The 22,451-nt window shown below is 42.0% G+C and overlaps 1 long non-coding RNA gene across 1 annotated transcript; it reads left to right on the top strand.

The window, feature by feature from the left end:
- The first annotated feature begins 618 nt into the window (after nt 1-618).
- LOC138405256 (uncharacterized) lies at nt 619-21,897 on the top strand. The gene is made up of 3 exons (XR_011238945.1): nt 619-767; nt 6,550-6,684; nt 21,173-21,897. It is a non-coding gene; the product is annotated as an uncharacterized lncRNA (long non-coding RNA).
- Nucleotides 21,898-22,451: the final 554 nt, after the last annotated feature.

Below are 22,451 nucleotides of genomic sequence, written 5' to 3'. Positions count from 1 at the left end.
TTCACAGTTGCATTTATCAGTGCAGCATCTTCATACAACTCAAATACTGTAAGATATAAAATATAAATACCAGGCTGAACTTACGTTACCTGCTGCTTGGATATTGATCAATAATCCCTTCATGGCACATCTCACATGAGATTTAACACAAATGTGGTGCAGCAAAGTCAAACAGGTTGGTTTTCACTTACATTTATCGGTGCAACATTATGTTAAAACTCAAATATCACATGAAATCAATCATATATACCAAGTATTATTCTTAATATACTTCTGATTCTGATCGATAATCACTTTAGGTCATGTCTCATGCAAAAGATTCAACTATAACTAAAGATTAAACTAATATTTCGTGGTGTTCAAGTATTTACATAGTTAAAAATGGGCGTTTAAGACTAGAACTGCTTCGTATAAGTTCAAATGTTACACATAAAACATGTTCAATTATTATTATTACCCGAAAATAATCGATAATAAAAAACAAAACTTATTTAAAATAAAGTAAACCTCTCGGCTGAGCTCATGTGGAATCAAGTATTTATCGTATATATATTATCTTAATAGTTTTTGTTCGTGTTTTTTTTTTTCTAACCGGCTTTCCAGTCTCCCCGTGACGTCACACGCCATATCCCGAGCGCTCCCATGAGCGCGTGGTCCCGGTCGCGAGCACATGGACCGAGGTGGAGGTCTGTGCGCGAGAGACGCGACTGATCATCAGGGAGACACAGTGGAATATAAAAGCGAAGAAAAGCCGCAGGAGGAGGACGGTAAGAAATCTGCTCGTCTTTTCTATCGATCACATTCTGCGTGTTGTTAAAGTGTTTGATCAGAGCCGCACTCAGGCCTGATGATATCAGGGAGTGAATCTGTCTATCCTCCATTCTGACGCACGAAAACTTGATTTGATGGAAGAAGAGTGAGTGTGGGAATGAGAGCGAGTTTAACAGCGTTGAATTTGATGTAAAAAAAAAAATGTATCTGGTGACACAACTATTGTTCTCATGCAGGACAAGTGTTGTTTTCGTCTGGCTTCTCCATTGTCTCCCCAACTCCTGCTGTTATTACGCGCAAAAGCATATTCTCTTGTCATCTTTACGCATCACACTGACTGATACTTTTTTATAATCTACATTAAAAGCTCATACAGTGCAGCCTTTCATCCTCCATGCACCACAAAGTCTGCTGCTCCATGCTTTGTTCTATCTGTGATGGTGCAGTTATCCTGGGTCATTACAGGAGATAATAAAAGCCATCTGCTGAGTTTATAGGCCGTTTTATTCTTCATGGTGAGCTTGTTTGTGTGCAACCTAAGAAGAAATGTATCTCTGAACTGTCTATGTTTTTATTTTCCTGCTCTGTGCCTGCCTGCAGAAGGAGTTGGGTGGAGCAGCGTGTCTGAGAAGTAGCATGGACACAGAGAATGGAGTTAGTGATTGTCATTGTGTGGACTTTGTGGGTGGGCAGGGAGGTGTGTATTTAACAGGCAGGGAGAGTGAGCTGTGAGTGGATGACCCGGTGTTCAAGCCTCCATGACAGCGTGCATCCACGCTGCAGGAGACGTGTCCAGTAAAACATCAAATTCCAGTTTAAAGGAGGCGCTCTGATGAAATTTGGCAGTAAGTGTTAGGCTCCAGTGAACATCTGGTGAACGCAGACATCTGCAGGGAGACATATGGGTGAAAATGAGCTTGATTTGCATGAAAATTAAACTTTCTCCACATGTGTTGGTTACAAATAGCTGTTGTTTTTAAATCTGATGTGAAATGTTTAACCCTGATGTCTGATCCTGACATATTTCCTGCTGCAAATCACAAAAATCATTCCAGGAGTTATCGCCAAACACGTCCAGAGAATCTTTTGTTGTTTTTGCAAAATAGCCCAGTTTTTTTTCGGATACAGACGAAACAGAACAGTGCCGATAGCAATCCTGGGGGTGGGGGGAGTGTTGCCAGTGGTTGAAGTGATACAGCTTTAAGACATGAGAAAGAAATTTCAGTAATAGCAGAACTTTTTGAGAAGGTAAAAGACGTGTAAAAGTATGTGTGGGCAGTACAGGCAGTAAAAATGAGCGTTATGTTTGATGTGAAGGATTGTTGTCATAATCCATTGATCTGGTGTCTGATCTGGTGTCTGATCTGTGCGTTGATGGAAAAACATGCACCGCCGCTGTTCTCCATCGCTCAAGATGATATCTTCATGTGTATTATTTTCATCTGAACAATAATCCAAATCACAAAGATGTTCAAGTTCCAGTGACATTAAACTGAGGAAAGCAGCAAATCCTCACATTTAATAAACTGGAGAAGAAAAATAACACATTTGTATTGATATTGTCTTTCGATAGATGATGGAAACTTTCAGCTGTGAGAGCCAGTTCTTCCCAGAGAAGGATTCCTCTGTAGCTCCTAAAAAGGAGGTTTGGCACAAACTCTGAAATACATAAATAAAAGAAACAGCAGCAGCAGTCAGACTTTGAGGGGGATCATTTATAGCTGTTGGACTCAACATCTGGGACAGAGTCGACCTGCACGTGTTTTCAGAGTATGTGAATATCATCTTAGTGGAGTTCCATGTAAAGTAAAGTAAAGATCTGTTCTACTCCTCCAGCGAGAAAAGGGATTTTCTCTCTCCCACCTTTCTCTGATTACGTCAGCTCTTTGCTTGTCTGATACTTTTTCTCGTCGCTGGATCTGATTTACAGGAAAACTTGTGTACGTTGGAGCGTATCTTAGAGATCTGTGTGTTTTCCTGGCAAACTCGGGCCAGACTCAGCTGCCGTCACCACAACGACTGCACACATACTTTTCAGATACTTCACAGGTCCAGGAATACATGGAGGTCTGCTGTTACGCAATGTGTGTTTTTCAGGCTTGGAAGCTGGAGTCGATTAAAGCCGTTGATACTCCTGAAGAGAGAGAAAAAAGAAAGTGTAGCTGCTTTCCAGTAAAGACTTTTCTCTCTGGCTGCGTCTCGTTTTACGGCGTCATTATTATCACATGACATCACTTTCCTCTTTGGGAGTCCACTGCCTCGCTCCTACATTTGCATGCTCTGTTTCTGTCAGTGTGTTTTTTATTAGCGGTGACGATGGGCGTTCGGTTGCCAGCTTCTTGTCTGCGCTGTTTTCAGAGCGAGACATTTTATTTTACCACGTGAGAGCGTTTTAGGAATACGCTGCTAAGAAATGTGACACGTGTGCGTTTGGACGCAGCAGCACTGCCAGATACTTAACATCACACAGACTCTTTGTCTGAGAGAATATAAACTATGATAACTCTGGAACTATTATGCACATTTTTTCCATTTTTCCGATGCGGCTATAACTTTCTTCGCAAACCTGCAATTAGTGTGTAGTTTTGGGCCGTTTCCCGTGGCAACAGTTGACTGACATTTGAGATGTGGAGATCAGCTGTCGAGCTCCATGTTGCTCTACCAAAATGAGCAGATTAACAAGCCCACATAGTGTTTATGTATCACAGTGTAAACCGCCTGTTGACAACATTCAACATAAGCTGGGACCTTTGTAAAGTATGTGTTCCTCTTGATAACTAGATGTAACAGATATTTCAGCACTTGCTGAGTCAGGTTTTCATCCAAATGTAAAATGTTCACAGAATTTGCAGATTAATCGCAATGATTGTGTGTTTCTATTTATAACAATTGGCTAATGGCACTAATTCTTGTGGGATTGAACAATTGCAGAAAAGGATGAAACAGTAAATAAAGATGGACGACATGATGACTCCTCATAATTTCTTTCCCGAATATGTTTTCTGTCATTTTAGATAGTTCTTATCTCACTGATTGTTCAAGTGTTCAGGTTTCTGATAAGTTTACTTTTGATTACTTAGTTATTTGATGCTATAAAATCTTCATGATTGACAGGGGAGATTGATCTGTAATTGGTCAAGCATGTGTATGGGCGGGACAATGATACCGCGGTCACCACACACTCAGCCTCCAATTGCATTTCCATTCCCCCGCCCACATGTGTGAATGAAATTGTGCGTCACATTATTTGAAGCTGATGTATCTGTTTTCATACAGGCTGCACAAATGAGCATTTATGTCTGACAAGGATTGTTGTCATGATCCATTAATCTGGTGACTGATCCGTCTCTCATAAGTGTGTCCAGCTGTGCTAATGGTAAATCTGTTGACTGGTAAGGCTCATAGCGTTAGCCTCCTGTAACCTCAGCACTACAGGAGCCATGACACAGTTAGGACGATGCAATGGTTAGCAACGTTGAGTCAGAATCTGACTAACTTGCTTGTGTGGTGGTTGGAAACAAATTGATATAAAACATATTTTGGTGCTTTCAAATACATTTCATCAAGTTATTACCAATAGCGTGAGTGGAAAAAAGAAGTTAATGTCCTCTGGAACATCAGTGTAAAAAATGCAATTGCAGTTGTTAAAGACTAAGTATTTCAAATTCCATGTGTGCACCTTTTCTAACTCAGTAAAAAGAGCTAGGGCTAAAAATTCTTCCTATTTTTAACTTTTAACTTTTTAACTCTGTCCCTCAGATCAACATCTGGCTTAAATGTTCTTTTTTTTTGCGTACATGTGCTGCATGGACCATCGGATAGAAGCCGTATGGAGCAGTGCTATGAGGTGCTCACACAAATGTCTGGATGTTATGTAACGGTATTGGTCCCCCTGGTGTATGATGTCATCAGCTGACCTCATGTGCTTTAAAAATACAGCCGGTCTTTAGATAGAGATGAGGAGGTTTAAAGAGCCGATATAAAAAAAATAAAATGGTACAGATTTCAATTCAGAACTCTCATTTAAAAACTTCTAATGTTGGACTTGATGTTTTTCTGAATAACGCTTCATGTTCTCTTCCCTGAGGAATCTCATGACGGCTCTTTCTAACGAGCTTTTTCTTTCTTTTCTTTTGGCACAAATAAACTTTTCAAATCAAATGTCATGATCTTTTCTGTGTTTTTACCTAAGCTGTCCGATGTGTCTGGGATGTAATGCTGAGATGATCTGCAGATTAATTGATTAGCTGGCATCGTCTTTGCATTGCGAGGAGATTATCGTCGTGTTTTGGACAAAACAAGCCGATGTAGATTACAGCTCATGCATTCTTCACCATTTTCCTGCATTTTATACATTAGATTATTAATGAATAACGTAAATAGTCACGATTTAAAGTCCTGCAGGCTGCTACTGAAGGACAAACTGTTTTCAACCTTGCATATATCGCTTCATCAGCTTTGGAGCCAGAGTTTTGATTGATGACCCCGGCTGCAGAGCTGTGACCTGCATACTGAAATGACCAGAATGTGACACATGAGCTCAGAAATAAATAGTATTTGTAATAAAAGCTGTAGTGTTGAGTTTAAAGGCCCAAACAGTGCAGAGAGAGGGGAGAGACATATTGTGTAACATGTATAGTTTGCTCTATAAATGTTCTGTTGGGGAACAAACCTCAATAGACAAACTATCCAAGGACTCGTCAGTTTGTTCATGCACATTAACATGTTCCCCCACAATTAAGAATGAAAGTCTCCGTATTTCACTCAGCCACACTGATGATGATGTTCAGCCTTGATTTGCTCCATTAGCACAGAATAAAGAGGATGTCGTTTAACCTTCATGAAGCTTTTTTGAAGGACTCGTGTTCCTGTTTGTTATATACTGAATAAATTCACATCACCAAAGTCACTGTTTTATTGTGAATATTTGTGTTGCATCAAACCAGTACACAGATAAAATCCACACACGGGGGTGTACCTGCAAAACCCACACAGAAAGACCCCAAATCTCAGGCATGAGTGGTCACACTGCCCAGAAACAGAGTGGAAATCTCCAGATATGTCCTGTAGAAATTTATTCTCAGGCGGCTGTGGATCAGGAGGTGGTACGTGCCATCCGCTAATCCATTAGGTTGGTGGTTCGATACCTGGTTCCTCCATTTCCTGTATTGAAACGTCCTAGAAACTAAAGTGGCAGTGTGTGAGTGGCACATAGATGAACTGTATAAATGTGTCTGTGTGTGTGAATGGCAAAATTGTAAAGCACTAGAAATGCGTATATAAATACAGACTATTACCATTGCATGTTAAAAAACATATAGCAGCTAAGGTATATGTGTATACAGTCATGTCTTAATTTATGTGACTCGTCTCCATCATAACAAACTGCTTATGTCAACAAATGCTGTCGTACATCTTAGACATGTAACACTCCCTTCACAGAACCAGAAGGTTGACCAGTTTGATATTTGTGTTTTAAAGAAAAGGACTGAAAATGTAAAACGGTGTTTATGACTCTTAAACATTCACTTATTAATTATATCCTGTTTAAAGACACTGTCCCATATCTTCCTGCTCCATAAAGGTTTTGTCACAATTACATCAAGTGTAACATGTGAACCCATGATGCTGTGTTTTAAGGCTGTTTCATTATATTGAATGGAAAAATCAAAGTGTATGTTTTATCCATGTAATTCACAAAATTGTCAGATTTGTCTGGTTTCATCCCATGACGTCTCACTCTCTCTCTCTATTCCTGCTTCCTCTTCGCACAACAAGTCGCCCCGGCACAGTTTATGTCGCCGAGTGACACAAACGCAGCCAGAAGGTCGGAGCGAGCTGTCAATCACGAGAGAGAGAGAGGGAATGCGATCCTCAGCTGCTGTCAAACCATCGGCCTGCTCGACGGGACAGGTAGATGATGACGGTATCACACCAAACAATCACACTCAGACGGTAGCGTGGAGGGCGACATTGAGGGAGGAGGCGAGCCCTGCTCCACTTCCCCAGGTTATCCGGCCGGGATGAGTCACACTGGTCAAACAATGTGTTTGATTTTGGCAGTTTACCTCAGGCTTGGAGGGAGAGAACAGTCACAAATTGTTGGAGTGACCTACATTCTGTGTTTATGTGTCCTGACACTGTGCCAGCGAAGGGACTGGTGTTTGAAAGGAAACATGCCAACACATTTAATAAGCAGGTTTCACAAATCTATTGTGGAGTCGAGGAGGAGTGAGACTCGGAGACACCCTGTCTTTGCCTGCAGCAGTGAAAGGTGAAGCCCACGCGCATTGCGAGGATGCCGACTCGATGCCAATGTGACAAGTGATCCGACACATGTTACCAGTATTTTCACCTGAGTCCCTTTTCAAAATGAATCTGTAACGTCTGTGGGAATCCAGCTGGTTCTGTAATGGTTTTTCTTTTCCCAGTGGTTCTGCGGTCCCATCTAATCTGTGGAGTTTTATCTCCTCAAGCCTAAAAAATCATTTAAATCAGACAGTTAAGGACATCAGACTATTGTAGCTGCTTTCAGACAGGCACTGAACTCTGTATTTTCTCTGGAGGATGTGTGAACGCAAATGTCAGAGTGAGACGCTCCACAGTTTCTGCAGACTGTATCCCCCAGGCCTCCGACTATCAAGTCTGTAGAAATCAAGGAAAACTAGAGTTGGGGGGTTAATACACGTGTGAACGGAGGTTGGAGACGTTTACTTTTCCCTCTATCAGTTATTTCTGCTTCTTTCCAACAGCGAGCAGCAGACAGTGGAAGACGGGATCAAATGTTGCAGGCGGAGCTCACACTGCAGTTTAATGATCATTGAAGCGGCGTGAATAAAATATGAGGTGTCTCGTCAGTGCCAACTTTCCCCATCACTCACTCATCAGGGGTCGGAGGTCACACTGCTGTCTGTCTGCTAGAATTCATTAGGCTGATTAAAAGTCCTCTGCAAATGTTTATGTAGTTTAACACCTGTGAGTGAAACTGGCCTCCGTCGTGTCGTGGCAGCACTCGCTAGATGAGGAGCCTCTTCAGCGGTGAGGTGGGATCATCAGGTTGCAGAGCCGTGTCACTCCATCTTTAGGTGGATACGGCTTCCTCACATTTCTCCTCCTGTTGTTGTGTTATTTAAAGCGACTGCTGAGCAAGTGTGAAAGCCGGCGGCCTGCAGGAGGAGCGCGGCTGTAGTGCAGCGTGCTGAGGTGTCACAGGACGTCCTCCGACACCTGGTCCTCACTAAGTACAGCTTGTTCAGTCACAGTTATGTATTTCCCAGTGTCACATTAAAGCCGGTTTTAGACATGACCATTTTGCCATTCACACATGCACAACACAGCAGGAGGTTTTCTGCGGGAAGTGACATCTTAACTCTGCTGTGGAGATCATGTGATTTTCTTGACCACACACGGTGTCGGCTCTTATTGCCACAAACTCAAGACAGTTTTTTATTTTTGCGTCTGTCTTTGTTTTAGAAGTGTCCTCATTCACTCACGGTGAATCTCCTGTGTGCTTTGTAAGGACTTTATAGGAGGAGGCCAGGCCCAGATAATCGTGAGCCTCTCGCTCGGACATTTGCACTCATACATGCCTCAGTAGAAAATACGGAGGATCTGCAGAGTTCAGTGCACGTCTGAAAGGAGCTCAAGATCGAGGAGAGTGGCATTTAAATGTTTGGGTTTTATTATCTGCAGTTCTTTACAATTGAAATGACTGCATTGATTGGTTTTTGTGGTATTTAGACTTACATTTGCGTCCCGACTTCAGAGAGCTCTGCATTCGTTCTTTCCCACTTTGGTGTGCTGGGGCGTCTCGGCGCACTGATCCCCTCCCTGTTTGATGTGCTGACTGTCCGTCCCTGGGGTGGTTTTGATTGCCTCTTTACTCCCCCTCCTATGTAAGTCAATAGGAGCCGGCCTGCCATCTGTGGGAATTGATACCACTGCTGAATCATACTATTAAAGTGCTCCACCATCTTTCTTTTACACCGCCTGCCCTCTTCCCCACTCTCTCCCCTCCCCTCTGAGGGGACACGTCTTATCTTACTGCCAGAGATGCTGGAGACATTTCTGCGAATCGAGGGCTCAGGCCATGTTTCGGACTGGAAATAGCAACGCATTACAAAATGAAAGGAATCGCAGTGGGCTGCATCGGTGTGGGTACTTCTGCTGATACTGGTGACAGGAGGGAAGTCCATGTTGAGTAAAACATCTGAGTTATCTGACGTGAAAACTGTGCAGAGCAGATTGTTGCAGAATAAGAAACTGAATGATTCTGTAGAGCAGATACCTCCACCATGACCGGAGTCCCCTTAATTTAAATGAAATCAAACAGTACAAAACTTCACACACTCATAGATTCCCTAAACATGCTTGGTTTTTCAAGATCAAAAGCCATTATCAATTTTTACCTGGGAAAATATCTTGCAAAAAAAAAACCAGAGGATTTATTTTACACTTGACTCAAGGATGGGACATGGGTCAAGATTTAGTTTCCTCTTTCTTTGACATTGCACTATGTTGCTTTTTTATTTGTCAATTTCTTAAATTTCCCATGGAATAGTTAATGGATCTGGATGTAAATATTTACAGCCCTGATATCTATGAGTGTGTAAACTTTGGTGTATATTGATTGAGGGACAGTTGGACCTTGGTATAGAGGCATGTGATCCACTGAGAGCAACTCCAGTTTGAGATGATAACATTTGTTGAATAATACTCAGTGTCCTCAAAGTCAAATCTAAATTCAGGGTCAGATGTTTTCAGAAAGTCTTCTGGTTGCTCGGCTCCTAAAACAAATGTTTATTTATTGGTGCGTTTAATGGCAGCTCGTAAATTATTTCGCTCCTCCTCCCCCGTCACTTTTCTTCAGTTATTCTTGGAGGACAGTTGTGAAAACATCAATAGTGACAAGAGAGGAAGAGAAGTGGCAGTGAGCTGACACCTCCAGTCTCTAATGGAGATGCAGTGTAAGGAGAGTTTGGGCCACCGCTGACTTGTCACTGTGAAGCCAGCAGGCTCGTCCCGCTCCTGATTAATGGAGCTGTCTGCGGGGCCTCGCAGGGGAAGAGCGGGGCTGTTTTCCCACTCGCCGAAGCCCCCGTTTATTTGCCCACAACAGATGGACCCCCTAGGGGTCCCTGGCTCGTTTGCACCTCCCCTGCCTTATGTGCTCAGCATCCTACATCTTAATCAGTGAACACGTTCCTGAGCCCAGCCACCTGACCTACAGGTGACCTCTGCGACTCGTCCACCTTCCCAAAGTTACCAGATTCTGCAAAAGACACAGCTCATTAGTCTCACCTAAAGACTGGAGGTTGTACAGAATTTCCTCTTCCTGTTTTCCTGTTGTTTTCCTCGTTCTGCTGGAGGAAACTCATGTCATGTTTCTATCTCCAAAGATTCATGTGGATACTGTCTGTGCATCAGTTATATTTATGCTGCCATTTTACGTTTTTCCTTCGACATTAATAAGCAGCATTAGTCTACAGCTTGTTCATGCCTCCTCTAAAGGGCACTGTAATATTTTGAACATCATTTGTATATAAAACATATATTTTAATATTTCTGGGACATTTTACTTTATTAGACAGAGGAGTCGACAGAAAATGTCACATAAGAACCGTAAACCTCTTGGTCAACAAGACATCTCTAAAGGTCACTGTGTCTCACTGTACCTTCACCATGAAATGTTGTGCTGAAACCATTAGGTGATTTATTGATTAGCTCATTGACTGGTTGATTATTTAAGTAGCCTTTTGTTTGCACATTGGTGGGTGAAAGAAACAAGTGTTTGAAAACATCGCTTGGGTTTGGGGAATAAAGCTGCTTTCAGACGTGCAGTTTCTCTGCAGGGGCTGTATGCAAATGTCTGAGTGAGAGCCTCTGGAGTTTCTGTGAACTTTCGCCTTCTGGACCCCCCTTGTATAAAGTCCGCAGAACGTCTGGAGTAGCCGATGTGAGAACACAGCAGGAGATCCTCCACAGTGTGTCTGTAAAAATACAAATACCCTACAATGAAAAAGTGGAGCCATATACGTAGAAGACACCGACAGAGATGTCGAAAGACTTTTTGTTGATTTGAGTCAATGCTGGTGTTGATTTGCTGCAAAGTCATGTGATCTCCACAGCAGAATTAATACGTTACATCCTGCTTCTGCCTGCTGCACCACCTGAATCCTCCAAAAGATTTGTTGCTGTTGTGAACGTGTCGGAGCAGAGAATCTCCCGCTGTGTCCTTCATGTGTGAAAGACGAGAGAGTTCCGACCTGTGAGCTCTTCCCACCATATATACACAATGTATTTAATCTATTCCATCTATTGATGGACTGTTCTGCAGAGGATCAGGTTTCAGTAACAGTTCAGGCTCAACACACTCTTAATTGGAAAGTGACTGGTCGATCCAGACAATTTCAAAGTAGAAATAAAACAGCCAATTAAATATTCTTGGTTCCAACCCTTCAGCTTTTAACAGTTTTCAGTACATTCGGTGCTTTAGTGTGCCAGATTTTTTTGAATTTTTGAAGATTATGCACTCGTACTTGTAAATCTAATCACCAGATTCTGCCAAATGAGACAAATGCGGCACCAGACTCGTCCCAGCAGCGTCTGTGCTCCTCCATGTCTCATGAGCCTTTTCATTCACACAGCAGATTGTCGGTGTTTGCCTGAGATTTACGATAAATTCTACATCTTGGATGGAAGACGACGTTTTTGGAAAACTCCCTGTTAATTGTTTGGCCAAATGTGTAAATGGAATCCTTGTGTTTAACCTTCAGATTCTGAAAGTGGGATGCGTTTTATCCTCTGTGGACTTTGTTTCCTCTTCCTGCTGATGGCTGTTGTTCTTTTCTCTATCAGGGAGAAGCAGGACGGGACTTTTTCAGTTGCTGCTGATTCACTGCAGATTAGATTTCTGTCCCCAAGTGTGAGATTGCTTGGTTTCACCCAAACATCACATGAAGTGTTCGCGGTATGGGCCACAATGCAGGTCATTATATGGAGCTGCTGTGACCACAGAATATCAGGAAAGAGCTCTTTAATGTTTTATCACCAATGTGACTCATTATTGACATTGTAACGTGTCTAAAGCATTAGTGACCGATTTGGTGAAGCCCCGACAGCTGACTGTTGTTTCTTCATATTTAAATAGCATGCTTCTTATCATTATTTCCCTGGAAGTTGAACTCTCATCTTCCTTTTTTTGACTTCCTTTTTTGAGAATAAGCTCAGTTTGCAAGCGTTTAAACTGATTATGGATTAAGAATAAGAGACAAGAGTCACCAAAACTCTCCCCTCACCCCTGTTGGCTCCGTGAGTCTTTATACTGCAGGTGACCAGGCTGCAAAATGTCAAAGGGGCAGTTTTAGTTGCTTTATTACAGAAGGAAGCAGCTTAAAAGCCTTTAAATCCAGCAGATTTTCACACTTGCCATTTGGCATCCCCTAAATACAGGTGAACCCCCATAGTTACTGTTGCTGTGGTTAGGGTCTTAAATACGCAATTGTGTTTTCTGGAAATTATTTTTCTTTTCCATTTACGCTTTGGTAGAAAAGTAATCACAGGCTGAACTCAGCGTTCAGAGGCAATTTTCTTTTTTGTAATGAAACGCTGAATTTAGAGCAAACGACTGGAACACCAGTGATTATGTTGTGTTCAGGCAACAAATAGATTTTTTTTAAGGATGGTGAAAATTTTGGGGACTCTATGGTTCCCATTTGGCAGCTGATGGTTGTTAGACACAGTGTCATACAACCACCAGTGGACTATTCTGCACCTTGTTTGCTACCTACATTAGAGTGTAAGTTCAATCCATTCCTTACGCTTTTCCCTTTTGTTTTAGGTTTTCTAATGCTCTAATAAATTTGTCACCACCCTTGACAATTATGCCGAGGAATGTAATCCCTCACCGACCTTTTGAGCCTATTGACAAAAGAAGTTTTGGAAAGGAATTTATCAAACGGTCATTAAAGAAAAAGAAAAAAACCCTGTTGTAGCACACGTCTTTGTAGAGCTCATTCCTTTGTGATGGTGAATATGGTCGCAGCTGATCAGATGGCTTGTTGTCTTTGTCCGTAATGCCCTCACATGGTGTTCCAGCCCACCTCCGTTTAATCTCTCTGGGCCTGAGCCAACTCTAAATGCACAGTTCGTCTGTTTTCACAGAGACAGCAGTGTCAGCAGGGCTGTGCTTCTCCGCTGAGCCCCCTGAGCAGACCCCCGGGTCCCTGTCTCCCATGCCCTGAAAAGGAGGTCGGACCTGTGGGAGCGGCGCAGCCAAGCGGCCTGGTACTCATCAGCCGCTGGAGGTGTTTTGTCTAAAGCTTTTTCATTCATTTACTCTCCTGTGTGAGTGTGCCTTTAACATTAAACAAGCAGAGGCCGACGTGTAAATATTTAGCCTTCCACGTACGGGAGAGTTCAAAGACGGCGAAGAAATGAATGGGAGACATGCTCTGACTTCTGCGACCCAGATAAAAGAAGCTGAGTTAAATGTCCATAAAGAAACTTCACAGCTAAACCAACAGTGTGAATGGGCGCCAATTAATTACAAACGTGTCTTCAATGTGGAATAGAGGACACCGGAGCGTCCAGTTTCTCATTCACTTTCACACCACAGTTGTTGATTAATTCAGTGCCTCACGTTTAGGCTCCACTGTCTTGTAAAGCTGGGTTAGTTATTGAATGGTTATTACTCAGAATGACAAACATGCTGGAATGTGTGGCAGAGAGGGTCACGAGGGTGCTGGCGCAGGTTCAGGGGGTTATGGAAGGTCATTTTAGGCACGAGCACATTGCTGGAAGACAGACGGGTTTCTGCCCTCCAGACGGTGCGGTCATAAAAGGTCATGACCCTTTCAAAGTGTTGGAGCTGCGTTAATGTCATACAATCAGGCTCCTTCTATGAATCCCACGGGAAATACTGTGCACAACATATTTCTTGACTTTTGTCTCCGTATATTTTGATCTTTTTAGATAAACAGGGTTTGTTAATGATACATGAATAAGATCTTTCCTCTCCTGGAAGTTCATTTGTCATTTCATGTCTGAGGTACATGCCTAGACTGTTTCTCCCCCGGTGCACAGGGCTTCAGCTGCTGCCCCCCCGGGCACAGAGACTGCTCGAAATTGACATTTGGATAAATCAGACGTATCTTCATCAGCATCAGATGGTTCACTGTTGGGTCAACCACATGATCCGACATCATGGAAAATGTCAAAGCTGTCGATGAAACAGAGATGAACTTCAAAGACCAGGAAAGTTCTTTCAAGTCTGTTTCCTAAAGTTTCAACTCCTCTTTCAACACATGCGTCAAATTCACGTGTCTCCATAATTAAATTGCAGTTGGTTCGAATATGTTTCTTTTAAATCTCCTTTCATAAATGCACAGATCTCCAGATAGTCTCCAGACAGTCTTGGGAGGGGTTGTATCAGAGGACGCAAATGTCCGGTGTGATGGTACTTTCTCCAGCCAGCCCCTTGGTAAAACCTCAGGAGAATGTGTGAATGAGTCGATGTGAGACAGCAGCAGAAGATCCTCTGCTGAATTCACAGCAAGTGGGCGTGTTCCTGATGTTTCTAACATGCGTCAGATGGAAAGCGAAGACATACACATAGAAGATACTAAGGACCAGCAGCAAAATTAATATGTAATGCCTGTGCCTGCTGCAGCATACCTCACCTGAACGATCCGGAGATTTATGTTGTTGTAAACACGGCTGAGCGAATAATCTCCTGCTGTGTTCTTCATGCATGAAAGGCAAACTCCAGTTGTCTCCTTTGTCTTTCTCCTCTTTAAACTCATGCAGCGAATTCATGTCTCCCCTAAATTAAACGTCCGTCAGTCCAAATATGCGTCTGAAGGACAGACGAGTCGTCTCTACGTCACATCTCCGCATCTGTCAGGATGGAATTAGGAGGAAAGAAGTGGGAAGACCCAAATTAAATTATTTTGCCTGATGTTCCGAGAACGATAATGGTGTCATTCTTACAGCAGGAAATAAACACTATTCCTTCAGAATGCTAATGTGAGGACGGGTTGTTCCTTTATTGAATTTGTGTGGCATGTGTCTTAATTACTGGAAGTGAAGATGAAAGAAGAATAAACAGGGTGAAATTCCATGAATGTCACAGAGAACAGACGCTCTTGTCACCACGGCGAGCGTAACCAGTTGTCCTCAGGAATCATATGCATCTCCCTGCTATTTATACTGTTTCTTTCAGAAATTTCACACAAATGTACTCAGACAGAAGGTTCCTGTTTTCAGAGGAAGTCAGTTAAACACTGCACATTATGTACATTGTCAGTGGTTAATCAAGTTACTAAATGGCCCAGTTTGACTTATATGACCTAAACTCTGACTTTTGGCTAAGTAAAGCTCTGTGAAGCTTTGTTTTACACAAGAGCAATTTCTTAAACTTCTGTCAGTTACAATGGATCCCTATATTAATTCCAGTAAAAATATGGAATTAATACATTTTTCATAATATGTCAGATTTGGCAGAAGTGGACACAACAGCAGATGCCTCACAAGTGAAATGTTTTTACACTGGAAACCAGAATTTAGCCGTGAGAAGTGTGTTGTTTTCTTCCTGGTTTATATGTGTGTATTTGTACAAACTAATTCAACAACTCTTGGATCTATTTTCACCAAACTTGGTTTGAACATCACTTGAGTGTGGGTCTCCAGATGATTCACTTTTGGAGCTGTTTGGTCAAAGGTCAAGGTCAATACCATTATGGTTGGAAAACAAATATTCCATCTTAAAATGATTCCCATGAAATCACAATTACTCCATGAATAGTTTTCAATGTATCTCTGTATCCTATGAGACAGTAGACATGACCTCAAACCTATAGAAAATGAATTTATGAAGACATTGCAGGAATTATGTCATCGTGATGTCATGGCAGTCAGAAAATGAGGTCATAATGTCTCGCAGTGCAATAACCTTTGCAACCAATAAGATTAGAGGCTTGATCTATAGCTTGTTGGTCATCACAGGGTATAATACATATCATCGTGAAAGGTCATTATTAATGTCATTATTATAATATTAAAGTTGTTTCTGTGGAAGTTTTAAATCATTTCATCTTTAATAGTAAATTAATAGTAAAAAATTTTTTAATCATTATTATAATAAATTGCAACTGAATCCAGGCTGATAAGTCACCGTCCTTCCTTAAGGACAAAACACGATTTTACTGCCACTACTCAAGTCTCTGTGTCATGTTTGATGATCGAAGGATAAATTAGGCGTCACCTTCAATTAATACTGAGGATTTTTCACAGAGAATTGCAAAACATCCCTTTGAACTTAAAGGACAGAACAAACTAACATCTCAGAGTGTGCGAGCTCATTTTGAATAATGTCGGAGCTGTCGAGTAGTGTGGAAATTAAATGTGGATCATCAAAAAGATCTATGTTACAAAATCCCGTACAAGAAAAACAAGCATTCATGCATTATTCACGTCCTTGAGTCTGCGCTGGAATATACCACCCTGGTCACAATTTCACTCTCATTAGACGCAGCTCTTGCGACATCTTTTATTAATAGGGAGCTGACAGGAGCGGGACTCTGCAAATGGACATGACGGCTTTAAATCTCACTCAGGACCGTGTGGTCGCTGCGTGTGGAGGAGAATATCAGATCTCCAATTGTTTACGGTCGTCCATTCATGAAGCTAACGGCTTCAAATCGAGTCACACGAGCCAAGTTTGTGTCGCCGTCCTTTAATTTGCGGAGGCTTCATGAAGGACGATCTGTGTTTTGACCGAGGCCACTTTAGCATCATAAGTTCTCCAGTTTGAATGCTCCTGTCTCGATCCTCTTTGTTCTCGCTCCTTCACAGGAGAGAAAGAGGGCTGCCCATTCATTCTGGCTCTGCACCTGTTGAGCGGCGTGTACGTCTCTCCCATTTTACGTCTTGAATTTACAGCCCTCAGCTGGAGGGACGACCTTTCACTCGGCCTCTATGGGAGAGCCGCGGCAGCTGCAATGACTTCACGGGCTCCTCGCGTAAAAAGGCGTCGAGGGGGGAGAGAGAGAGAGGGAGGGAAGGCCGCTCGCTCCACCTTGAACCTGATAGCAGCCTGATTTGACATGGTGCTGCCAGCAGCTGTTAGTTTCTATCTGATTCAACAGTTTTTTTTCTGATAATTAGAAAAGGTGCAATCATTTCCCTTTGTGGCCTCATTCATATCTATTCATGCAACTCAAAGAGCGACAGGAAGCAACCACTCAAAATGTCCCCCGGTTTTTCATATGTGTGGTCCTTGGCAGCAGAAAATTTAGGTTTTTTTTATGAGGTTAGCAGCTGTGTGAAGAGAAACGTTAGCAATGCTGACTCATTAAACAGCCAATTTATTTCTGGTTTTTGGCAGTGAAAGTAGCATGAAGTGCACTTTATACTGGATCAAAGTTTCAGAATGAGGAGAAGTCTCTGCTTTGTAAACGAATGATTTTAGGAAGTGCCCCATTACTGGGACGGCTCCTCTCGCCTGCTGGCTTTCCTCTGGAGCAGCTGTCTGTCGGTCACTGTGTCAGCGACTAAATCTCTGAGATACAGATTGATAATGAGCTCTTGAGGAAAGACCTGGCCCTGAACTTACAGTGACGAGGATCCCCTGGCCGCCGCCGCCACATCTGGAGATTCTTTCAGAGGTGAGCATTATGTGCGTCACATTAAACAAGATACTCATCTGCAGCCTTCTTTCCTGTTTACTCACTCTTTGCTGAGGGTGAACGAGCCTCAGGATCTCAACGTGGTGGTCCTACCAACCCGGAACAGTCCGGGTCAGACCTTTGACCTGCCTCCAGGACACTTTCTGCCCACTGCTGACCTCAGTTAGTCGGAGGTTTTCGGTTAATGAGCTTGTTGTCGATGAATGACGTGTTTGCGAATCAGCGTGGGGAGCAGCCGGCTAGCTGCCGCGAGCATCGACGCTGCTGCTGCGCATTCCTGCTGGTTCGTGTTACAGCGGAGATAAAAGAAGCAGCTGGAGTTCAGGGAGTTTAGTAACTGGTGACTCAAAAGGGCTGACGTTGCTTTCATTGAACTAGTTAGAAGCAGCTCATTGCAGATCTTGTGTCCTGGCCCATCCTTCCTGTGCATGTAGTGGACTAAAGCACATATTTTCCTGAATGACATTTGAATTACTCTGTAGCACTTGGTTGTAAAAATGTGGAAAATGAAAATTTAACTTTTCTACACATTTAAAAGTTCATTTTTGACTTTGGAAACACCAGTTAACTTTCCTCAGCAGACTGAGTTTCCACAATAGATCCATGACAACTGGGCAAAATCTAAATATGTTTGAAAGCTCAACAGAGGAAGAAAAAAGGTCCATGTGGAGACATTGTTTTGTCGGCTGAATCCCTTTTTGTTCCTTTAATTTAGTCACTCTTCTAAGGATGTCAAAACTGCACAGTAAAACTTTGAATTGGCCTTAAACTAGAGTTCTCCTCTCAAAACCAATTTCACCTTTTAAATGTGTAATAAAGTTAAATCTAATTTGATTTAAGGTTGGATGGAGATTCCAGTATAATGTGTCTCCTCTAATACTGAGAAATCCAGCTGGTATCATGGCATTAGAGGTTTTGTGGACGGCAGCCAGCCATTGGCCTTTGTGACCCATTGTAGACGAGACTATCCCTTCGAGCGCCGCTGTCCAAGCGACTGACCTGGTTTAATCAACATCAGATGAATTGGGATTTCCCACATCGAGCCAAAGTCACCGTGGGAAATGTCATTGCAGCTCCCCTGCATGTGTTTCAGCAGCAGCGGCTTTAGTCGCTGCTTATCATGTATAAACACGAGTGCTGCGTAGAAGTGAGTCGAGTTTGCCGTCAGGCCCAGATATGAGAGAGCAGTGCCTGCATGTCCATAAGAGCAGTCACACACTGTAAAGGTGCATGTGACTGACGCCACTTCATCTCACTGCCAGTTTTAGCAACATTGCGCTCGGATACCAAATCGCCACTAATAGGGTGCGATCACGTGAGCGGGCAGCGAGGCACGGTGCCAGTTAGGTCGTGTTGGTCATAACCTCGCCCACATTCCGTCTAATACTGTGTCAGCCCCCTTGAAATACATTTTCACTGACACGTGGCGCTCCTGCTTTTACAGCCACTCAACCTCTGTATGAACCACATTATGCCCAAGTATTGTGCAATGATGGAAACACTGAATCTGAGAACAGGAGTTATATCTGAGGAGTGTTTTAAACTACATTATCTGGATTTAATATTTAAAGAGACAATATACTGGATTGATTGCAGTACTCAGCCTGTGAGAACGAGAAATCTTCTGTGGCTCTTTGACGCAGTGTGAAAACAGAGACATAACAACCTGGATGTGAGAGGTTTGAAATAAAAGGCTGATTTGGAGGTAATAAAAGATGCCATCAAGGTGCCTTATGGGAATCGTAGGATCCAGGGTTGTGACCTTAAGCTTCAATTCCAGTCATTCTTTTTGTTATCAGTCTTTAATAAGTTCCATCAAACCTTTATGAGTGTTACTAAGTAAATCTACTCAGATAGTACTCCCATAATATATCATTTTAAGGTACTTAACAGAAGTGTTTCTATTTTTTCACATTTCAGAGGACAATTGTTTTTATACTCCTCAGTTAATTTTGCTACCTATAAAAGTTTATTTTTCATAGACTGTATATAAACATGGACGATAAGTCTCCACTTAATACCACTATCCAGAAGTGAGGCCAAAATATCCAGGATACGAACGCTGCCATGAGTCAGTTTCACCTGTCAGTCATGACGTTTCACCCTCGTTATTATAACGTCAAATAACTAATTGAAACCAAACTTGAAATAAACATGAATAAACAACATAAAATGACACAAACCATCCCTGGCTGATGCGACTTGTGATTACTTGAGGTAAATACGGTTCAGTGGCACCGCTCACAGAATTCTGGGGGCAGACAAACAAACTTTTGTCATTTTGATTCACAAGTGGAGTGATAATTAGCTTTTTCTCATCAATCTGTGAGAGCCGGTGCTGTGGTTTTATGACCCCTGTGAAAGGAGCTGGTGAAGTTGCTGAGGAGTCGGGAGGTGCCGCCTGTCGCCTGCAGCTCTTCATCTAACGGCTCGCTCTGGCTGCTCCGTCTTGTTCCGTTACTCCCTGCAATATTTCAAACTGTACGCTGTCACCAAAAAAATTTAAATTACCGTTCTTTTTGTAGCAAATTTGAGCCGCAAGCACAATTTCTTTTAAACAAATTGTATTTTCCTGTGGCGACGTCAGCTCTTGTTTGGCCAGTGAAATGCTTTTAATGTGAAGCTGTAGAAAATGTTTGCATCAATAGAAATCTCAGAAAGCATCAGCTGTCATATGTCTGCGACCGTCCTCCATTCATGTGATGTTTATAGAGAGATAGAGACATTCACAAAGGCTTGATATCGCAGTATTTTTCCACCATATTCCTAATACTCCTAATCCTAATCTTGTACCTACTCGAATATCCTCGCAGGACGTGTGATATTATATTTTACTGTGGCAAACACATTTTCCACTCCTGAGCAAACAAGGGGACGTCCTCTGGTTTGAACTTTTTTTTACAACCTACTCGGACGTGAGACGCCTCAACACATTCATCATATGACGAATGTTGTTTTGCATTCTTGACTTTCCCCCAACAACACACACACACATACATACATACACGCACACTGACAGGAAGTGGAGGAGGATTTTAGCAGTAACACAGAAACTCCAGCCCCATTTAAGTGCTGTTTCTTTGAAACTGCTTCATATAATGGTCACTGAGTTCATCAATTTGTTTAACCACCGGCTTCAGCCTAAGCTCTAGTCTTAAATTGATATTGAAATATGTCCGTGAAATGTTTAAAATACAATATTTCAATTTGAAGGAAACATGCAGCCATAAACATCTTAAACATCAGTTGCCTGGTTATTATAATTTACTGTAAATGGTTAGAGTTTTAATGAAGTGTTGATATATATATATAGGTGAAATCTAAAGCAACATTTTATATTCTAAGGAGTTAATGAAACACATAATTAAATGTTATCCCAATGGAAAAAATGATATTTATATTCTTCGCTCTGTCATTACTTAGGGGAGCTTTTCAAGAGACCTTCCCCCGGCTACATTATTTTTAACGTGTCTTTGTTTCTTATATTTCCATTACCTTTCGGATAAACCTAGATCAGTGTGAACTGTGACAAGGATAAGTCTTCACTGCTCTTATCTCAATTTCACAATCACCGTTTACAACCACTTCTCTCCCAGCTCATAGTGTAAGGCTCTACAGAGCTGAAAGTTTGCATCATGCATAATGAAACAGCAGGTTGTTCTGAAACAGTCACTTCAGGACTCAATCATCTTTTCATCTCCTTCTGTGTTTGGCAGGGCGGGTGGTGTTGCAGCTGCTGGACTCTTGAGAAGATACTGATCTGAATGGGAAGGATGCAAAGGTGGAAGCAGTCTGTGTTGGATTCGGTTTCACTGCATCTATTAAGATGTAGTGAGACCAAATGGACACACACACACACTTTAACACATATGCTTGGTATTTAATACTATCTACTTCCCCCTTTCTATGAGAGGACACAGATACACCCTGACTGGGCCCCTGCAGAGCTCCTCACTGTGGTTGGGAAGTCCCTAGTGTTACAACTGTCATGCTGGGGTGCTCTTACTCTCATTTTCAATAAGCTCTGTTTTCACCTTAGTAAGAGGTCATATAGACGGATTGTTGCCTTGATAGTGTGTGAGCAACTCGTCTCTGCATATCATTGTAGTGTGATCTGCATTATGAGTCACCGAATGGGCGTTTATGGAATTGTGTTTAGCGAAAATATTCATTAATCAGGTTTAAATGTATTTTGAGTTCAGGTTCTACTGCATTTGGGTGTATTTGTGTTTGTATTGATAGAGATTTATGATAAAGTTTACGATGCAAATTTTAAAATGTACATATTTTTGTCATAACACTTCTTAGGAATCATTGCCATCAGCCAATATCAGTATTTTTTACGTGCGGTATCAGCCTCAGCCCTCAAATATTGGGCTGTAAAACCAACTTACATTTGTGTCCCTACCTTTGAAAAGAGAAATAAATATTTTGCAAAGGTTTTCTGAATCATGTGTTTGCATTTGCGTGTGTCGTGTGTTTTTTCTAGTCAATATCTTTGTCTAAATAAATGTTTCTCTCTGGCAGATGTTTACAAAGTATGAGTTTTTCTTTCTTCTTGTTTTCCTTTCTTTCTTTCCAACGAGCAACATTTTCTCATCCCACTGAAGCTGGTCCTGTCCGCTCTGCATCAGACAGTGAACACGAGCTCCTAACACCTTTCACAAATGTCATTCACACAAGAATGAGGCGTTTCTCTGCCAACTTCCAAGTTATCACAGTTTCCTCAAAGCTTAACATTGTTTAAATGTGACTCACAGCTGATTTGAGTCAGTGGAGTTATTTGAGTCACCAACAACAGTTGAGCCTGATCACACACTGAACCATCAGTCATCTTCTTTAAAACTTGGATTTTACCTTTATTGGTTTGACTACCACTTCTTTTAATGGTACAATTTTACTCACAGAAGTAAAGACGTTTCCTCCGCATCCTCTTTAATTTGAAAAATGTTGCTGTTGTTTGATGTGCATTTCCACAGCGGAATTTAAAGGTTT

The sequence above is a fragment of the Paralichthys olivaceus genome, chromosome 17 (assembly GCF_024713975.1).
Source record: "Paralichthys olivaceus isolate ysfri-2021 chromosome 17, ASM2471397v2, whole genome shotgun sequence".
Lineage (NCBI taxonomy): Eukaryota > Metazoa > Chordata > Actinopteri > Pleuronectiformes > Paralichthyidae > Paralichthys > Paralichthys olivaceus.
Note: the sequence above shows the minus strand (reverse complement) of the source record. Positions and strands in the feature narration are given on the sequence as shown.